This window comes from Mesocricetus auratus, unplaced genomic scaffold (assembly GCF_017639785.1).
Source record: "Mesocricetus auratus isolate SY011 unplaced genomic scaffold, BCM_Maur_2.0 Super-Scaffold_100022, whole genome shotgun sequence".
Taxonomy (NCBI): domain Eukaryota; kingdom Metazoa; phylum Chordata; class Mammalia; order Rodentia; family Cricetidae; genus Mesocricetus; species Mesocricetus auratus.
The window spans coordinates 25,685,912-25,704,146 of NW_024429203.1; the positions used below are offsets into that span (position 1 = coordinate 25,685,912).

General features: G+C 39.3%; 1 long non-coding RNA gene across 2 annotated transcripts in view; it reads left to right on the forward strand.

Moving 5' to 3' along the window:
• LOC121133505 overlaps positions 1–11,562 on the forward strand; it is a 192,072-nt gene extending 180,510 nt beyond the window's left edge. For both annotated transcript variants that reach the window (XR_005870366.1, XR_005870364.1), the window contains exons 6-7: positions 10,022–10,070; positions 11,524–11,562. This is a non-coding gene — a long non-coding RNA (uncharacterized LOC121133505). The remainder of the gene's footprint in view (positions 1–10,021; positions 10,071–11,523) is intronic.
• The last annotated feature ends 6,673 nt before the right edge of the window (positions 11,563–18,235 follow it).

Genomic DNA, 18,235 nt, shown 5'->3' on the forward strand with positions numbered 1-18,235 from the left:
TGAAACTGAATTTCCAGGACTAATCCCGGAGAAGAGGAGAACAAGTGAAAACTACAGCTATCGTGGACTTCTTCAAGGAAGCAGCTCCCAGCCTGTGGGGAGAGGAAGCCAAGCAGCCCCACATACTCAACTTGAGAGGTAGATATGCGAGTCTATGGAGATTGAAGTGGCAAGAATGCATGGGGCAGAGCAATGGAGAGGGGAGTTATCCAGAAAAGCAGTTCTAGAAAGAGTTCTCTGGAGTCTTGGCTGAAAACGGCACAAAAGGTGTATAGGATAAAATGCCAAAAGACTAAACAATTATCCACGGCTGTAAGGAAAGAGAAGGTCGAGGGATTCACACAGAGATGGGAATCACTCCAGTCTTCACTAACAGGAGTGGGAGATTGTAAATTACTCAAAGGGGGTAGATAGCGACATCAAAATGGACGTGCTTTGATGGAGATTAAGCTGAACTAACCCAGGAAAATGAGCCTTGAAATGGTCAAATTGGTCCATAAGTAACAATAGCCTGCCCAAATAAAAGAGCTCGTTTTTAGAAGGAAAACAACAAAATCCAGTACTCAACAATATTTCTGGCACCTAGTTAAAAATTAGTAGTCATAGCCGGGCGTTGGTGGCGCACGCCTTTAATCCCAGCACTTGGGAGGCAGAGGCAGGTGGATCTCTGTGAGGCCAGCCTGGTCTACAGAGTGAGTTCCAGGACAGCCTCCAAAACAATACAGAGAAACTCTGTCTTGAAAAACAAACAAAAAAATTAGTAGTCATATTAGCAAGCAGGCTTACATGACTCATGTATGGCAGGAGAAAAAAAATGAGTTAAAAAAATTCCAAGAAGAGAAATGACAGCTGATAAAAGTCAAATACATGTTGAAAATAGCACACAAGACATAAATTTGAAATACTTTACTTAATTTAAAAGATTGTTTACACAAGTGATTTTCAAAAAAAAAAAAAAAAGACAGGGCTGGAGACATTGTTTTAGCAGTTAAGGGTGCTTGCTGTAAAGCCGGAGGACCAGAGTTCAGAGCCTGACAGACAGACACTCCTGCCTGCGACTCCAGCACCAAGGAGAGCAGACCCAGGACGACTTCTGCAGCCAGAATGAGTTCTGGGTACAATGCTATCCTGCCTCAAAGGAAGAGGCAGAGTATGATAGAGGAGTTCACTTGAACCCCCACCCCCCACGGCAAAACTTAAAACATGGAACAAAAGAAAGGGAAGTATAAGATTCTTACAGGTGAACCAGTGTAATATTTTTGGAGGCAAATGTGATAAGCAAAAGGTGCATGTTGCAAATCACAGAATAACCATAGGAAATAAACCATTAGAAATGTATCTAATGGAACCACATGGGTATCTGTTAATTAAAAGGAAGTCCCCAGCTTTTTAATGTACAAAGGTAGAAGAAAGAGGGACTGGGAATATAATTCAGTTGTTGCATCAAGCCCTGAGTCCTCTCTCCAGCACTACAGAAACTGGGAAGAGAGGTGTCTATTTGTAATTTCATCACGTGGGAGATGGGGTCATGAAGATTAGAAATTCAAGGTCATCCTTGTCCACCTATCAAGTTGGAGGTTATAGGAGCCTGGGTTACAGGAGACCCTGCCTCAAAAAGGAAGGAATTCGAAGAAATAGTAGAAAAGACAGATAGAAAACATGTTAGATTTTAGATCTATCTGTTAAATAATACATTTAAGAAAAATAATTTATACAACTCAAATACAATCTAGATAATTTAAATACAGATTAAAAAGTATGAGTACATGATATTTAAAAGAATGCCAGTTTGTATAGTTAAGCTAAAACTGGATACTAGAAAATATGCAAAGTTGCCTTCGGCCATACCACCCTGAACGTGCCCGATCTCGTCTGAAAATATGCAAAGTATTGCTAGAAGAAAACTAGAGTTGTGTTTATGTAGTAGACCTAACAAAACGAATTGTCAAGTGAATGAAGACAACTGATGATTAAAAGGGTCCAGTATATCAGGGAGATAGTAGCAAGACAACATGCACTTTGATCACAGAACACAAAGAAATCTAGTTGGTACTGACCAGAGAGCTCTTCCCTGTTGGTTTGCAGATATTATGAAGGATTCATGGGGGAGGGGGAAGTCACCAACAGTTCCAACTGTGAACCTTAGGAGTTTCAATAGTTCCACTTGTGGCAATATATGCCCATGAATGTGATGGGGTGTGATTATGTAGGTAATCCACTGTTTTTTTTTTTTATTGGATCAAAGGTTCACTCCATGTGAAGAAAAAAAATGCCTGGTACTATAAATCTGACCAAGAGCCCATAGTGCCATTTTCAGACTTAGAGATGTTTCTTTATGCAATAGACATCACTTAAGGTAGAAACTTCTAACTGGTCAAAGTGCAAAGAATAAGGTCACCACAAATGAGATATCCACATCACACCATCTCCCCCAGTAGGTCAGAGAATATTGCAGAAGAGGGATGCAAAGGATTGTGAGAAACAGAGGTCAGGAAGGAGAGTAGCAAAACTGTGTCTTCTGGGTGTGACAGGACTGATGCACTCAGAAACTCACAGCAGATATGGCTTCCTGCACAAGATCGGTACAACATCTAGCCAGAACCAGGAAGCACAACAAGTGTGATGTACAGCATCAACACTCTAGAGTGAAGATGGGAGGGGCACGTAACCCACCCTCTGTGACTGACAAGCTACTGGCAGTTAATGAGGTCTGTGAGAAGCAGAGTCAGATTTCTTTAAGGATGTGGCACCTGGTAAGTCCACCCATGATACAGCCAATGGCTCCTCCACCCCTATGAGAACATGGGCAGCACAAATTTGACTCAGTGGGTTATAAAAAATAACACGAAGTTAGGAGGGGATGTTGGGGAATGGGGTGAATCTGCAAGGAATTAGGGGAAGGAGTTGGGGTGATGTGATCAGAATATATTGAATGCATATATGAAATTCTTAAAAAATAAATATTTTAAAGAACAGAACTTGATAGAGAGAGAATTCTTTTTAACTGTAGTTGAAGACTTCAACTGCTTTCTCATTAGTTAATAGAACAAGCAGACAGGAAATCAGTAAAGAGAGATGCCCTAAGCATTATTAATGAACATAGTCCAATTGGCATTTATATAGCATCCCACCCAACGAGAAGAGAATGTAGTTTATCAAGTATGCATGGAATGTTTATTGAAATGAGGCATTCCCTAAACCATGGAAAAAGTAAAAGCAAAAATTGAAATAATAACCATGTAAGAAGTATATTCCTTTACCTCAATAGAATTAAATAAAATTAAATAATAGAAAACATTTTCTCCACACTTGGAAATGAATGAGCATACTTCTTAAAAAATATGAGTCATAAAAAGAAGTCATAAGGAAAACTAGCAACAGATTTGGACTTCACAAAAATCAAAGCACCACATGAAATGCACAAAAAGTAAGTTCTTAAGGGTTAATTTATAAGAATAAGTTTTGTGTTATATGAGAGTGTTATATAAGTTTTTCCTTTATATGATAAGGGAGAAGTGAGCCAAACAAGCAGGAAGAAGGAAATAATAATTCTAAGAATGGGAATAAATAAAATTGAAAAGAGCAAAACAATAGAGAAAAGCAATAAAATCAAGTTTTTAAGTCAATAAAATTGATAAACCTGAAGTCAGACCTGATCAAGAGCAAAAGAAAAGTAAAAATGAAAAACATAATAAATTAAAAAGAAAACATCATATAAATACTTCAGATATTAAAAAGGCAATATGAAGATTTTTGAACAATACTGTGGCTATAAATATAAACACAGAAATGATCATTTTCCATGAAAAACATAAACTTAGCACAGCTTTCTCGGGAGAAATGCATTGGCTGAGTAGCTCAGGTAGTATGAATAGCTCTATATTTGTGCTGGTTAGTTTGAACAGTCAACTTGACACAGCCTAGAATCCTCTGGGAAGAGAATCTTAATGATGAATTATCCAGATCAGGTTGACCTGTAGGAATGTCTGTGGGACATTTTCTTGGTTGTTAAGTAATGTGGAAAGACCCAGACTGCTGTGAGAGGTACTATTCTGTAATAAGGGGGTTCCAAATTGTATAAAATAGCTGAAAGCAAGCAACCAAGCAAACCACCCTTTTTCTTTGACTGTGGGTGTGATATGCTTGAGTTCTTACCTTGAATTCCCTGAAATCATGGATTGTGGCATAGAATTATAAGTCAAACATACCTCTTTCCTTAGAATTCATTTTTGTCAAAATATTATTCATAGCAACATAAATGAAACTAGAACAATATTTATTAAGGAGATAGTGTTCATAGAGTTATACACCTAGTGATATTTTGGTCAACTACAAATGTAAAATTGATGATGGTCTCCTAAGATTTTATCAGCTGTTAAAACTCACAACTATCTTAGTTTGTCTACTTGCATCATATGTTGTCTATACAATGACAAAAAATGAGACACAAAAGTATACAAGACTCGCAAGAAAATTCCAGGACCATATAATATTGTTGAATTTTGCCACACAATAGGGGTGAAAGGAAGAATACCAGTTCTTAGCAATTAGCTTCTCATTTTGAACAAATTATGATATTCATGTGTATTTTGCCTATTAAACACTAGAACAGGACCAGGAATGGTAGCTCATGCCTTTAATTCCAGTACTTGGAAAGCAGAAGTAGATGGATCTCTGAAAGTTTGAGGGCAGCCTGGTCTACATAGCAAGTTCCAGGTTAGCTAAGGATACGTAGTGTGACCCCCAGTGCTAGAACATAACAAATGTCATTTTCTTCAAAGAATTATAAATACACCAAGTTCACTTCAGACAACGAAATAGGCCTGTTGTCTCTATGACCAAGGTGGACATGCTTATCATATGTCCCTCAAATGGATTTTGTCAAACTCTCCTTCAAACTTCTATTGAGATTATCTATTGAGTTCTGAGAGGGTTAAGTGAAAACTTTCAAGAAATTGAGGGATTGAAGGCAAGAGAATTAGCCCTGCCCCTCCCCTATTGCTGCAAGGGGTGAATTAGCTGGGGCAGTGCTGGAGAGCTCACCCTGGTGGTGAGGCCGGGAGAGTACTAGTCAGCTGACCAGCCCTGCAGGTGCCCAAGCCAAGAACCAGGGTTAGGACTTGGCCTGCCCCAACATCCACCCAATCTATGATCTTCTGGAGCACGTGAAGGGACCCGACCTGCAGATCCAAAGCTGCAGGATACCTACAGCACAGAGCAACAACAAGATATCCAAGAGGAGTTCCACCAGGGCCCAGCCTCAATAGTGTAGTGGAAACCTGAGACCTCCAACCAGATCAATGACTCTTTGCAATGAACACACATGTAAGTAAAGCTATATGAACAAAGGAGTTAACTGTGTGACTCACAGTATCACACCACAGCTTCACACCACGGTGTGCTTTTTTTATTTTTTCCCGTTTTTCTCTTAAATTTTGTTTTATTTTGGAAGGGGGGTTGCAGGGACAGAAGGCTGATTCAAAGAGGTGGAGAAATGAAGGGAATCAAGATGCATGATGTGAAAGACACACATAATAAATAAAAAGAAAGTTAAAACGAAAGAGAAAAACAGCAGTGAACAACTAAACCTTATTATTTGTGTTTTTCCAAGTAATAATATGTTAGGAACAAATATTGCCTTCCAAGAGCCAGGGAGATAAGATGGCTTGGTCACCAAAGTGCTTGTCTTTATAAGAACGAAGACCTGAGTTTGAGCCACAGAGACCACAAAAATGTAGTGTGAGTTTATAATCCCTGCAATACTGGGGTGGAGATGGCAATCTCCTGGCATTCACTGGCCAGCCAGGCTAGAGAATTGGTGAGCTCCAAGCCAATGAGAGACTCCGTCTCAATGAGGGTGGATAGTGTCCCTGAGGATAATACAGGAAGCTGTTCTGAGGTTTCCATAGGCACATGCTCATGTGTGTGACCACCCACAAACATACACACACACACTCACACACACACACACACACACACAATTAAAATATATTGCTCCAACTATGTTTTGTCTTCACTGGTTCCTAGATGTCAGAACCTTTCTTGAAAGGTGAACAGAAGCTCACAGCAGCAGCCACACACAAAAGTCTGCTACTACTTGGATCCCCAGCCACAGATCAGTCTGGAAATGTGTGACATGAAAGAATGAACCTAAATCTACAGGTCTTTACTCTGTCAGAGAATCAGCTCCTATGGGTTAAGCTGACCGAGCCTGACCTCACATTGCCTAGCATCGGTCAAATGCAGAAGAAAACATACACTAGACAGTTTAGCTGCTCATGGATACACTGTTCCTCCCCAACAGCGTATTTCAATGAAGAGACAATATAGTGGAACTCCAGGTTGATTTTGTTGTTGTTGTTTGTTTTTGTTTTTGTTTTCAGCACCTGGCATTGAAATACAGGGTTTTGAAAGCGAAAATTTATATTGAAACTAATGTCACAAGGAAACCATGCATAATAGCAAAACAATGTTCATTTTGATCTAAGTTACCAAGAAGACAGGTCATAGCCCCTAGATTACCGAACATTCTCTTTCTTAGTCACTCGAAGTCTCCTTTTCACTCTTCAGAGCAAGAGTCTGAGCAGATTCTCAAGAGAGAGGAACACATGACCCAGTCACCTGAAAATATTTCACTGAGTTGAAAATAAGAACCAAAATGCATGGCCCTCACCACTCTTCGTCGACCCTTTCTCCCATGGACAGATGTGCGCCTTTGAATATTGGTGCTAAAAGGTGTATGCTAATGCCTTTTGCTTAAAATGACAATGCAGGAATTTAAAATGCACCAGGTAATTCTAGAACTGTGCAGGAGGCATAGGAAAATAACACCATATAACATTGCATTGAAGCATAGGAACCCAGAATGTTCTAACATGAGTGAGCTCTTGAGATGTTTCCTGGGATATTGTCAAAGACCTGAAGACAGAAGCTCAGAAGCAGAGAGGAGCTGTAGCCCCATTCACTGTGGCCAGAGCTCCCACATCTCAGGGGCAAAGAAAGGAGGCGTTGTTTTAAAGTATTGTTCATAATCCAAAGAAAGTCCTGGATGGCTCAAAGAACCCAAGAGATGATGAACAGATTAGAAGAATTAATGGGAATCAAGAATGTATGGAGCTTAGAAGCTGGGTTCTCTTTCAGAGGAGGCAAAAATTAAAGAATGTAGCTGAGAACTAATAAGAGTAGACTATGGGATAAACAAGGCTAACCATGAGAAGTCCTCTCCTAAAGCATCAGACAACATCCCAGAAGAGAGGGCAGAAGTATTACAGGATCCAGAAGTCAATGAGAAGAGACTCTGCCCCATTTCTTGGTCTGTCATGTAGATATGATTTAGACATCGAAAAGCTTCACATCTAATATAATGGAAGTTCTAGAACATGAGATAGACAGCAAAGACAGCTCACCGATTAACCACGGAAAGCTGTGGCACCAAGCTCATGATGTCCTCCTCATCTACATTATTACCCACAAAGCTGCAAGAAAGCCAGTGGCAATGCCAGCTGTTCTCCACGTACATGGTAGTTGAAGTCTCTTCAGGACGCGAGACACGCACTGTACAAACCTCAGATTTGAACTGATGTCCTTGTTTCCTTTCTCAAGTCTTTCCTGACCCAACCTTCTCAGGATAAGGATAAGAAAAGTTATAGTAGTTTTGGAGATTTACGGAAGTGGACTTCATATCTTCCATGGTGTGATGTTGGTATTTGGAACAGATAGCTATGTATGTCTAGGTCTTAAAAGAAGAAGGTGTGCTCTTGGTCTGTCATTTGAGTCCCAAAGGTCAGATAACATAACGTTAGAGTAATGTGACAAAACCCACACACAGGCTTCTTCAGCTATAGAGTCTTAAAAGCACACAGAGCAAAAGATATGACTGTGGGCATCTGCACCAGCTTGTTGTACACTTCCAAGCACATGGAAAATGTGAAGCATCTTATAATTCATCAATTGCTTGATGTCCTTGCAAGGTTGTCATTGTGCTGCCAGGGAGCAACTTGAAGCACCAAGAGGAAGAAGGTGCCGAGGGCCTAAACTGTCAAATGCTCACATCACTCCTATCAAGCACTGAGACAGAGGTGCCCAACAACACAACATGACAAGAAAAGGAAACAGAAGCATACCAATTGGAAGGGATAAACTAAAAGGGAGGTTTCTTCTGAAGATCCAGGAAGCTAATGAAACCCCAAGGCTCAAGCAGTCTGTGGAACAAGATGCACAAGACCTTTCCCTAAAATTACATGATCCCAGGCAATTACTGAGAGGTTGAAGCCAGCAAGAAAGAGACGCTTTCCATTAGAGCTGACTGCAAGTTGTGCAGAGTTTCAGGGATGTATCTTTTTGACATGCTATCCATGCTGGACTGGGATGGGCTTTTGGGTGATGCTGCTGCCTTTAAGTCACCCTCATTTCTATGAATTAATTTCTCATCCATGCCCCTGTAATGACAGTAAGTGTATTGGTTCACCAAGCCAACTGTTTCTTTTGTCTGTCACTGGTATTCTTTTTGGTGTAAAAATATATTTATTTGTTCCCATCTCCCAAAAGTCATAACACACACATAAAACTCTGTTTCTGTCTTTCTCCTTTCTCTCTCTCTTACACACACACACACACACACACACACACACACACACCCCAGTCATTTAGAGAGAAGCTAGTGCTATATTATAAACAGCCTTATGGAGAAGCCAAACACGGGACACTGAAGCCTCTGGCCAACAGCCATTGTGGTAAATTTAGAAATGAATTCGCTAACACAGTTGAGTCTCCAGATGATTGTAGCTCTGTCTTACATATTATGGTAACCAAATATATATATATGGATATGGATATACATATATATTATATATATATCTCCAGAAAAGGCGAACTAAACCGTAGGATGTTCCTGACTCACAGGAATTGTGAAATTGTGAGGTAACATATATTGCATTAAACCTTTGCATTTTGGGTAAAGCATTATGAGGTCACAGAGACTAACATATATAGAATAACTAAACCATTTTGAAAGAGAACAAAATTGGGAGATTCAATATAAGAGTCAGCATAAAGAACTACAATAATAGAGTCCACATGATAGTGGCAAGACTACAACATCAGCAACAAAATGTTGGCTGGACCAGCCTGGAAAATCTAAAAATATAACACATATTTTGTTAGTCCATTAAAGAGAAATGTATATGAAAATATAGGGATAAGTTAATCTGTACGCAATTTGAAACAATAAAAATAAAACATTTTGTTAACATGTATATATGTATGGGGGAAGCAGCACTAATGGATTTTGACAAAGTTCCAAAGACATAAAAATATGTTTTTTTTCCGAATCTAGAAGCAAAGTTACATATTCAACTAGATCTATGTATTTTTGTTTTCTTATTAGCATGTTTTAATTGTACAAAATTATTGGTCTTCTATGACATACACATACTTTTATCATCACCCCCCCCATTTTTCCATCTTGTGCCTCTCCCCATTCCCTTTTTGGTCTCCCTCCTTTCCCCCAGTAGTCTCCCTCCGACTTTCATGTCTTTGCTTTTATAATCTAACTTTCACATGTCTGAAAAAAACATGTGGTATTTATCTATCCGAGTGTGTTTTGTTTTCCTTATGCATTCATCGACTGATGGACAGCGAGGCTGATTCCATAATTTGGCGATTGTGAATAGTGTCACAATAAACGTGAATGGGCAGCCATCTCCCTTGTATATTCCCACCGGTGGCATAGCAAGATCATGCAGCAGTTCTGTTTCTAGATTTTTCCGAGGAACCTGGGGACTGATTTCCATAATCACTGCTCTGATCTGCGTCCCACCAGCAATGGTTAAAGTTCCTTTTCCCTCCACATCCTTGCAAGCAGTTGTATGTCTGCCTCTGTATATGCGGTAGTATACATGTGTATGTGGGTACATATATGCATGAGTGTGCGTATGCACTTTATGTTTGCATGTGATGTCAAAGGAAAACCTCCAGCGTCATTCTTCATGAACTACCCTACCTTTTTTTTTCCTTGTCTAAGACAGGGTCTCTCACCTGGCTACAACTCATTGAATTGGATAGACTGGCTGGTAAGTGATCCCTGAGGTCCACTCACTCCTGTCTCCCCAGTGCTGTGATCATCAGTGCATGCAAACATGCTTGACTTTTTTGTGTGGGTTCAAGGGATAGAACCCAGGTCCTCATTTTTGTACAGCAATCACTTTAGCACAGGAGCGATGGAGCTATCCCATATTTTCTTTCATTCAGTTATGTTTTACTCTTTGACAAGTTTTATTCGTGAATATAATGCACTCTAGTCACATTCACCCTTCATCCTCCTCCCACCCCCACGAACTTTCCCTCTTCCTCCCACCAGGTCTCCATTCCAGTTTCATGTGTGTTTTCTTGGGTTTTGGTTTTCCTTTGTGACTCGGTTTTAACTGGGCTTCTTCCGTGGGCATGAGAGTGCAGCTATGAATAACTTACCATTGGTTACATTACTAAAGACATTAATTTCTCCCTCAACAGCCCTTGACTGCTCCATTGAGTGGGAGTGGGACATCAGGGCCCCTCCGCCTTTATGCTAAATATTTGCTGGCTCAATCTTGTACAATACTTGATAGACAACTGTAGAGGTTGTGAGTTCATTGGTAGCATGGCCACGAGACAGCATTTCATAGTCCTCCTCCCTCATATTTTCTAGAGGGAGTAATAGCCATTCTGACTGGGATAAGATTGAGTCTAAATGCAGTTTTGATTTGTATTTCACTGATGACTAAAGATATTGAGTACTTTTCCATATCTTTATTGACCTTTTGTTCTTCTTTTGGGAGCAATCAATTTGATTCATTTGTCAATTCATTGACTGGGTTATTTGGCTTGGGTTTTAAATTTTTTAGTTCTTTATGAATTCTTGATCTTAGCCTCCCACCAATTGCATATATGGTTACAATTTTCCCTTGTTCTGTAGAGCATCTCTTTGCTTACTAAGTGTTTCTGTTGCCATGCAGAGGCTGTTTCATTTCATGCAACCCCATGTGCCAACTCTTTCTTTCATTTCCTGGATTACTAGGCTTCTACTTAGAAAATTTTTACTATGCCTGTATCTTTTTGGTTCTCTCTCTCTCTCTCTCTCTCTCTCTCTCTCTCTCTCTCTCTCTCTCTCTCTCTCTCTCTCTGTATGTGTGTGTGTGTGTGTGTGTTATATAACTGCATGTATTGATGAACATGCCTATGTGCACATGTGTACAAGCCAGGGGTTAATGTTGAGTGTCTTCTTCAATCACTCTCTACATTTTTTTGTCTTGCACTAAACCTGGAGTGCATTTATTGGCTAGACTGGCTGACCAATAAGCCCATGGCATCATCCTTTGTCTACCTTCCAGCACTAGGATTCCAGGCTTGCATTGCCACAGCCAGATTTTACATGGGTGCTTTGATCTTAACTAGGTGCTTGCCCAGCTAACATTTGACCCACTGTGCTATTTTTTTTTCTGGTCCTCCATGACTGTTACTTGAAACGTTACCATATGTTTCCAACAGGTCTTTGATCTATCTTGAATTGGTTGTCTTACAAGGTAAGAGTCAGAGAGATCACATCTCTCTTCTGTATATATATACCTAGTTTCCCAGTATCATCTAATGAAGATGTAGTCTTTTTTCCAATGTGCATTTTTAGGTACTTTTATCATTACATGCATTTGTTTTGGGGCCCTCTATTCTAGTCCACTGGTCTACTTATCTTAGTGCCATGCTATGCAGATTTCAAATGAATCATTTCAAAAGTTTTACTTATTTATTGAATTTGTGTGTATGTATACATACATGTGGAGATGACAAAATAATTTTCAAGAATTGGTTCTCGTCACTATGTGAGTTCTGGATCTTAAGTGCTCTCATAAGCAAGTGACTTTACCCATCGAGCCATTTTGTCAATTTTGTCAGTCTTATGCTGCTGCTGCTGTTATTATTTATTCTGGTGGACTACACTAATTTAAAATCATATTATACATTCGGCATTGTCTCTTTGCTCTAGACTGTGTTGGATATTTGGCATACTTTTGTCCTTCCACAAGAATTTTGGGATTGTTTTTTCTATTTTGTGAAAAGCATCCGATTTTTATGGGAGTTGCATGAACTCTGTAGGTTGCTTTCATGAACATAGCTACTTCCACAATAAGAACTCTATGGGTTTATGACCCATAAGAACTCTATGGGTTTATGACCACAGGATGCCTTTTCAGCTAGTGTCTTCTTCAACGGCTTTTTTTTTCTTGTGTGTGGAAGTTTTTATGGTAAACATTATTCACTTCCTTGGTTAGGTTTATTCTTAGCATTATTTGAGGCCGTTGTGACTAGGATTGTTTTTCTAATTTCTTAATTGGAATGGTATATAAAAACATACTGTTTTATGGTAGATTTGTATATGGCTACTTTTGCTGATAGTGTTTTTCTGATCTAAGTTTTTTTTTCCTCCTGTAGCTTTTAACATCTTTTAACAACCTTAGCATATGTAAATAAGGTAGTTTGATTTCTTTTCTTATTTACATCTCTTTTATTTTGTTCTCTTGCTTTATTGCTCTTGTTGAGCATTTAAGTATTGACATTGCTTGAATAAAAGGTGAGAGTAGACATTCTCCTCTCTGCCCTGATTTTAGAAGAAATATTTTAGGTTTTCTCATTTCACATTATATTGGCTATATTTTGTTATTCATAGCATCAAAAGACACATACACACTCTTTGTCTCTCTATCTCTGTTTGTCTTTCTGTGCATGTAGGTATGTCTTTCTATTTGTCTGTGAGAGGGGGCATAGGATTTGGCTATTGAGATCAGATGATAACTTTAGGGTTAGGTTCTCACTTTCTACCTGAATTTGAGGCAAGGTTCTCTTGTCCCTGCCACTTGGCCAAATGCATCAGACTTAGCTTGGCTTCCAGTGTCTAGGTGATTCTCCCATCTCAGCTTCCCCTCGTGCTGTAAAAGCACTGGGAATACAGGCTCATGTTATCACATCCAACTCTTTACAAGTATTCTAGGGAATCCAAATTCAGGTTGTCATGTTTGCACAGCATGTTTTTCCTCTCTGAACCATCTCCTGGCTCATACACAGCCTTTCTATGTTAAGGTGTGTTCCTCTATTTCTAGTCTCTTCTGAGATTTTATCATGAAGGGATGATGAATTTTGTCAAAGATTTTTTTATTTATCTGAAAAGACCATGTGATATCTGTGCCCAAATCTACGCATGTGGTGTAGTGTATTTACAGTTTTGTAAGTGTTGAACCATGCTTGCATCACTGAAATGAAATCAACTTGATTATGATGAAGGCTATTTTTTTTGGTTTTTATGAGACAGGGTTTCTCTGTATTGTTTTGGAGGCTATCGGTCCAGCCCGGCCTCAAACTCACAGAGATCCGCCTGCCTCTGCCTCCCGAGTGCTGGGATTAAAGGCATGAGCCACCACCACCCGGCGATGAAGGCTATTTTTAATGTGTTGTGGGATTCTCTTTGTGAGTACATCATTTAAAAAATTTGAGCCAATATTCATTGGGAAAGCTGACCTATATTTTTGTCTTGTCTTTATTCAGTTTGGAATCATGATGTTGGATTTGTCTAAAGAGTTTGATAGCATCCCCTCCATTCTATTTAATGGAATAGTTTAAGTGAGGATTAGAGTTAATTATTTTTCAAAGGTCTAGAAGAATTCAGCAATGAACTTGGTCCTGGAGTTTCTTGGGAGTTTCTTATTAATACTTGAGTATTGTTGCTCATTTTTGATAGTTTAAATTGTCTATATCTACTGGATTTAATTATGATGATCATATTGTGTCAATCAATTTATCCGTTTTTTCTAAATTGACAAAATTATTTCATAATGATTCTCCAGATTTCATTAGTATCTACTATAATGTCTTCTTTTTCATCTTAAGTTATTTCCATTTGGATCTTCTCTTCCCTAACTCTTTATCTCATTGGTTATTTGCACTACTCTTTTATTCTCCATTCTCCTAATTTCAGCCCTAATCTTTGTTACTTCTTTCCATCTCTCAGGGCTTGGCTTTTCCAAGATTACGAAGTACATGACTGAGTGATTTATTTCAGTTTCATGTTAGGGTTTTTGGTTGTTTGTTAGTTTTGTATTTTAAGACAGGATCTCACTTGTAGCCTTGGCTATCCTGGAACTCACTATGTAGATGAGACTGGCTCTAGACTCAAGGAAAACTTCCTGTCTGTGCCTCTAGAGTGCCTGGATTAAGAGTATGAGCTACCACACCCAGATAAGTTTGTTTGCTTTTAATGTAAACACATGTAGCTACAATTTTTCCCATGAAAACTGCCTTGGGTGTACCCTCAAAGGTTCTGATAAGCTATGTTTTCATTTTTATTTGATTCTAGGATTTAAAAAATGTTCTTCCTCATTTCTTCAGTGTCCCACTTGATAATTTGGAAATATTTCAGTCAGTCTCCACATATCAGTATTGTTGCTGTAGTTTCTCTTGCTGTTAATGTCTAATTGTTAATATTATCACTGTAATCTGATAAAATAAATGACTTATTTGGATTTTTATTCATTAAGACTGCTTTATTAAGACTTGCTTTGTTGTCTAAATTGTGATATGTTTTTGAGCAGTGTCCAAGGCCTGTTGAGAAGAATATGTTTTACATTTCTGTGTGGGAAGTTTTACAGATGTGTGTTTTATGCTGTCTACATGTCACTGATGGTTCAGTTTAAGTTGTAGCTTACTCGAGTAGTATTTTATTTTCCCTGTGCTATCTATCTATTGATAAAAGTGAGTGTGGTAGTTTGAATAAGCATGGCCTCCCACAGACTTGTGTTGGAATGCTTGGTCTGTAGGGAGTGGCACTATTAGGATGTGTGGCCTTGTGTGGAGGAAGTGTGTCACTGTGGAGGCAGGCTTTGAGTTCTCATATGCTCAAGCTATGCCTAGTGTGGGACACAGTTTCTTCTGTTGCCTAGGGATCAAGATGTAGAACTGTGAACTCCTTCTCTAGCACCATGTCTGCCAGCATATCACCATGAAGATAATGGCCTGAACTTCTGAAACTGTAAGCCAGCCCTAATTGAATGTTTATAAGAGCTACTGTGGCCATGGTGTCTATTCACAGCAATAGAAACCCTAACTAGGACAATGAGGTATTGAAGTTGCCCATTAGTATAATACATGCACACTTGTTGCAGATATATTGCTAATCATTATGCCTTTTAGGTGGATTGTTCTCTTCATTAACGAGCAGGGGCTGTCTTTCTCTTGATTTTGGCCTCAAATCTACTTTGTCGGATATGTATATAGCCTCCCTGCTTCTTTTCTTTAATTTCTACTTGCTCTGTGTATCATTTTCCACACTTTCCCAGAGTACGTGGTTCTTTGCAATCAAGATATTTCTTGAAGACAAGAAAAAATGAAGCTTGTCTTTTAATACAATCAGCCAGCCTGCATCTTAATTGGAGAGTTAAAATCATTTACACTGAGGGTAATTACTGAGAGGTCGACACAGATTTCTATCATTTTTTCCTGGTTGTTTTATATGTTTGTTCTTTTCTTCCTCTCTTATTCTTCTGAGGGCTTTTCCAGTTTGTTGGCTCCTTTATGCTCTTTTATTCCTTATGAAATACACACTTCCCTAAGTGCTCAGATCTGTGCCTTTCTCCCTAGTCTGTGTGCAGGATTGTTTTCAGTACTTCCTGCAAACCTGCCTTGCTGGTCTTGACTTGTTTTCCTCCCTTCATTTCTTCATCAGTTTTGAAACATGACCACCAGCTCAGGTAATCATGACTACCAGTTCTTTCAGGGACTGAAATACATCATGCCACGCTATCCTGATCGTAGGGCTCCATCTGAGATGTCTGAGGTTACTCTCATGAGTTTGCCTTTGTGAACAAGTTTTGCAGCTTTAATACTATTTGTTCTGTAGTCTCAGCGTTTTACCCAGAGTATAATGTGGAGAACTACTTTATTCCATGTCAGTTTGTTCTCTAAATGCCTCCCGGGTCTGGTTGTTGATGTCTTTCCATAGATCCAGGGGTTTTTCTTTACCTTTACATTGAAATGGATTTCAATGCTTTCTTTATAAGTAAAATCTCAACTCCTTCTACCTCCTTCCTTCGTAGGCTTATCCCTATGAGTTCTTGAAAGCTACAATCATATTTGTTTTGTTTCTTTATTGCTGCCTGAATATTTCTTCAACCTTTCCTCTTTTACTCACTGTAGGTTCCCCTTTTCACACACTATGAGCCATTGTTAGCAATTGTAAGCTTTGTGGCCTGGGGAGCAAGCAGGTTCTGCTTACTCCAGATGCCCTCCACTTTGTGCATCTGAGGGTAGTAAACATTTAAGATATCCCTTAATGCATTAGAGAGTTGGGAAGCAAGGGGAGCACCAAGATCTGTACTGACACAGGAAAACAGAGAACTTGGCCTGCTGCTCCCAGGGTTTTTGTCCGCCATCAGCAAACCACTCTGCAGGAAGGTGGGGGTGACAGAAATCAGTGACCATGTCAGATCTGGACTCAGAGCCCTCAGTTCTACCCAGCATCAAACCCCACGTAGCATGGAGAAGCTCCAGAGACCAAACAGTCTGCTGCTATGAGCTTGAGCCATCAGTGTTTGCAGTAAACCTCAGGTGACTGGGCTTTCTCTTCACCACAGAAGGCAGGGCTACTCACCACCTGGGTTTTCACAATCCTAGGACCAAGCCACGTCCTACCTAGCTCTATTTCTCTGAAGTATGGGGAGTGGCATAACGAATTTCATTTCCCTTCTTGCTCTGCTGTACAGGAACAGTCATTGTCTCACCAAATCTTTGAAGACATTGGACTTAAGGCTTGCAAGCACTGGAGGATTCTTCTGTGGCCAGGACTTTCATTAGGGCTGTGTGTTTTTAACTGTGGCTGTGGCCTAGGCTGCTTCTTTTCATCTCCCAAGGAGTAGGGGGCAGAATGACAGAATGGGTCCCATTTTTCTTTCCATTGTCTTACAGGTTCTCCATGCCTCCAGTTTTCCTGTCTTCTTTCTGGTGACTACTGATGCTTTTCCTCTCTCTTTCTGGAACAGTATGTCCTTTGTTAGGCTGATACTTAGCATTCACTCATACCTTTGATCTTTCAACAGAACTCGACAAGGATAACTCTTTAGACAAATGCTGCTATAACAGTTGGAAGGCTGTATGAAAGAGCAAGGCCAGGGTGATCATCAAGTCACTCCTTCTGGTATGCCCATGGAGATTTAAAAATCAATTTCAATATTAAATGTAAAATCTACGTCTATAGAACTTCTAGAAGAAAATGTAGGTCGGTCATCTTTGTGAACTTGAGTCAAGTAAATATTTCCTAGAACAATGAAGTATAAATTGAAAAGTTTTAGAATTATACTCCATTAAGATTAAAATATTTCATCCTTAAAAAATTATTACTATTAAGGTAATAGGAAGAAAGGCATCTAGATTGATATCAAATTCTTATAGGTCAGTTCCAAAAAATCACATAATACAATAAAGTCAGAAAATATTGAAAGAAATGATGGCAAAGAAGCATCACAAGCTCATTTTTATTTAAAACTCAACAAGAATCTAAGGGACATTGTGTATTCATTCAAATAAATGAAACTATTTCTAGACTTTCGTTGTAGGAATTTGAGATGACATGGCCACTTTGGAAAATAGATTATATTTTCTTGTCATGTGAATCAATTTTGTTCCTATGGACCAACCCAGTGATCTGATGTGAGTTTTCCCAGAGTCCTGGAGAATCCACCCTCAGCCTGGCACCTGTTGATCAGCCTACCATCTAGGGTTCGTAAGACAGATTTTCATGTCAGGTCAAGTTCCATGGACCAAAAGTCTTAACAACAGCCAGCTCAGGGGCCAGAAAAGCTCCCACCAACTGCAGATCCACCATGGACTTAGCAGCAGTCACGTGATCCATATCTACCTCAACACCATTAGAATCCTAGAGAAAATTCCTTCAGTCCAGGGGTCTAACAGTAGGGATGTGAACTTCCATAAGAATTCTAAAAAGACTTGAAAGAGTCCTCTCCTAGTACTCCATCCAATGCACAGGTGCCAACATACACCAACCCAATAAGGAAAAATCAGGACACTTGACACCAACCAAGAAAATGAATAATACTCTAGAACTGAGCCCTAAGAGGTGGAGATCTACACATTGCTTAAGAAACAACTTGAAATAATCACATTAAAGAAGCTTAATGAGATACAGCAGTACACAAAGAGTCAA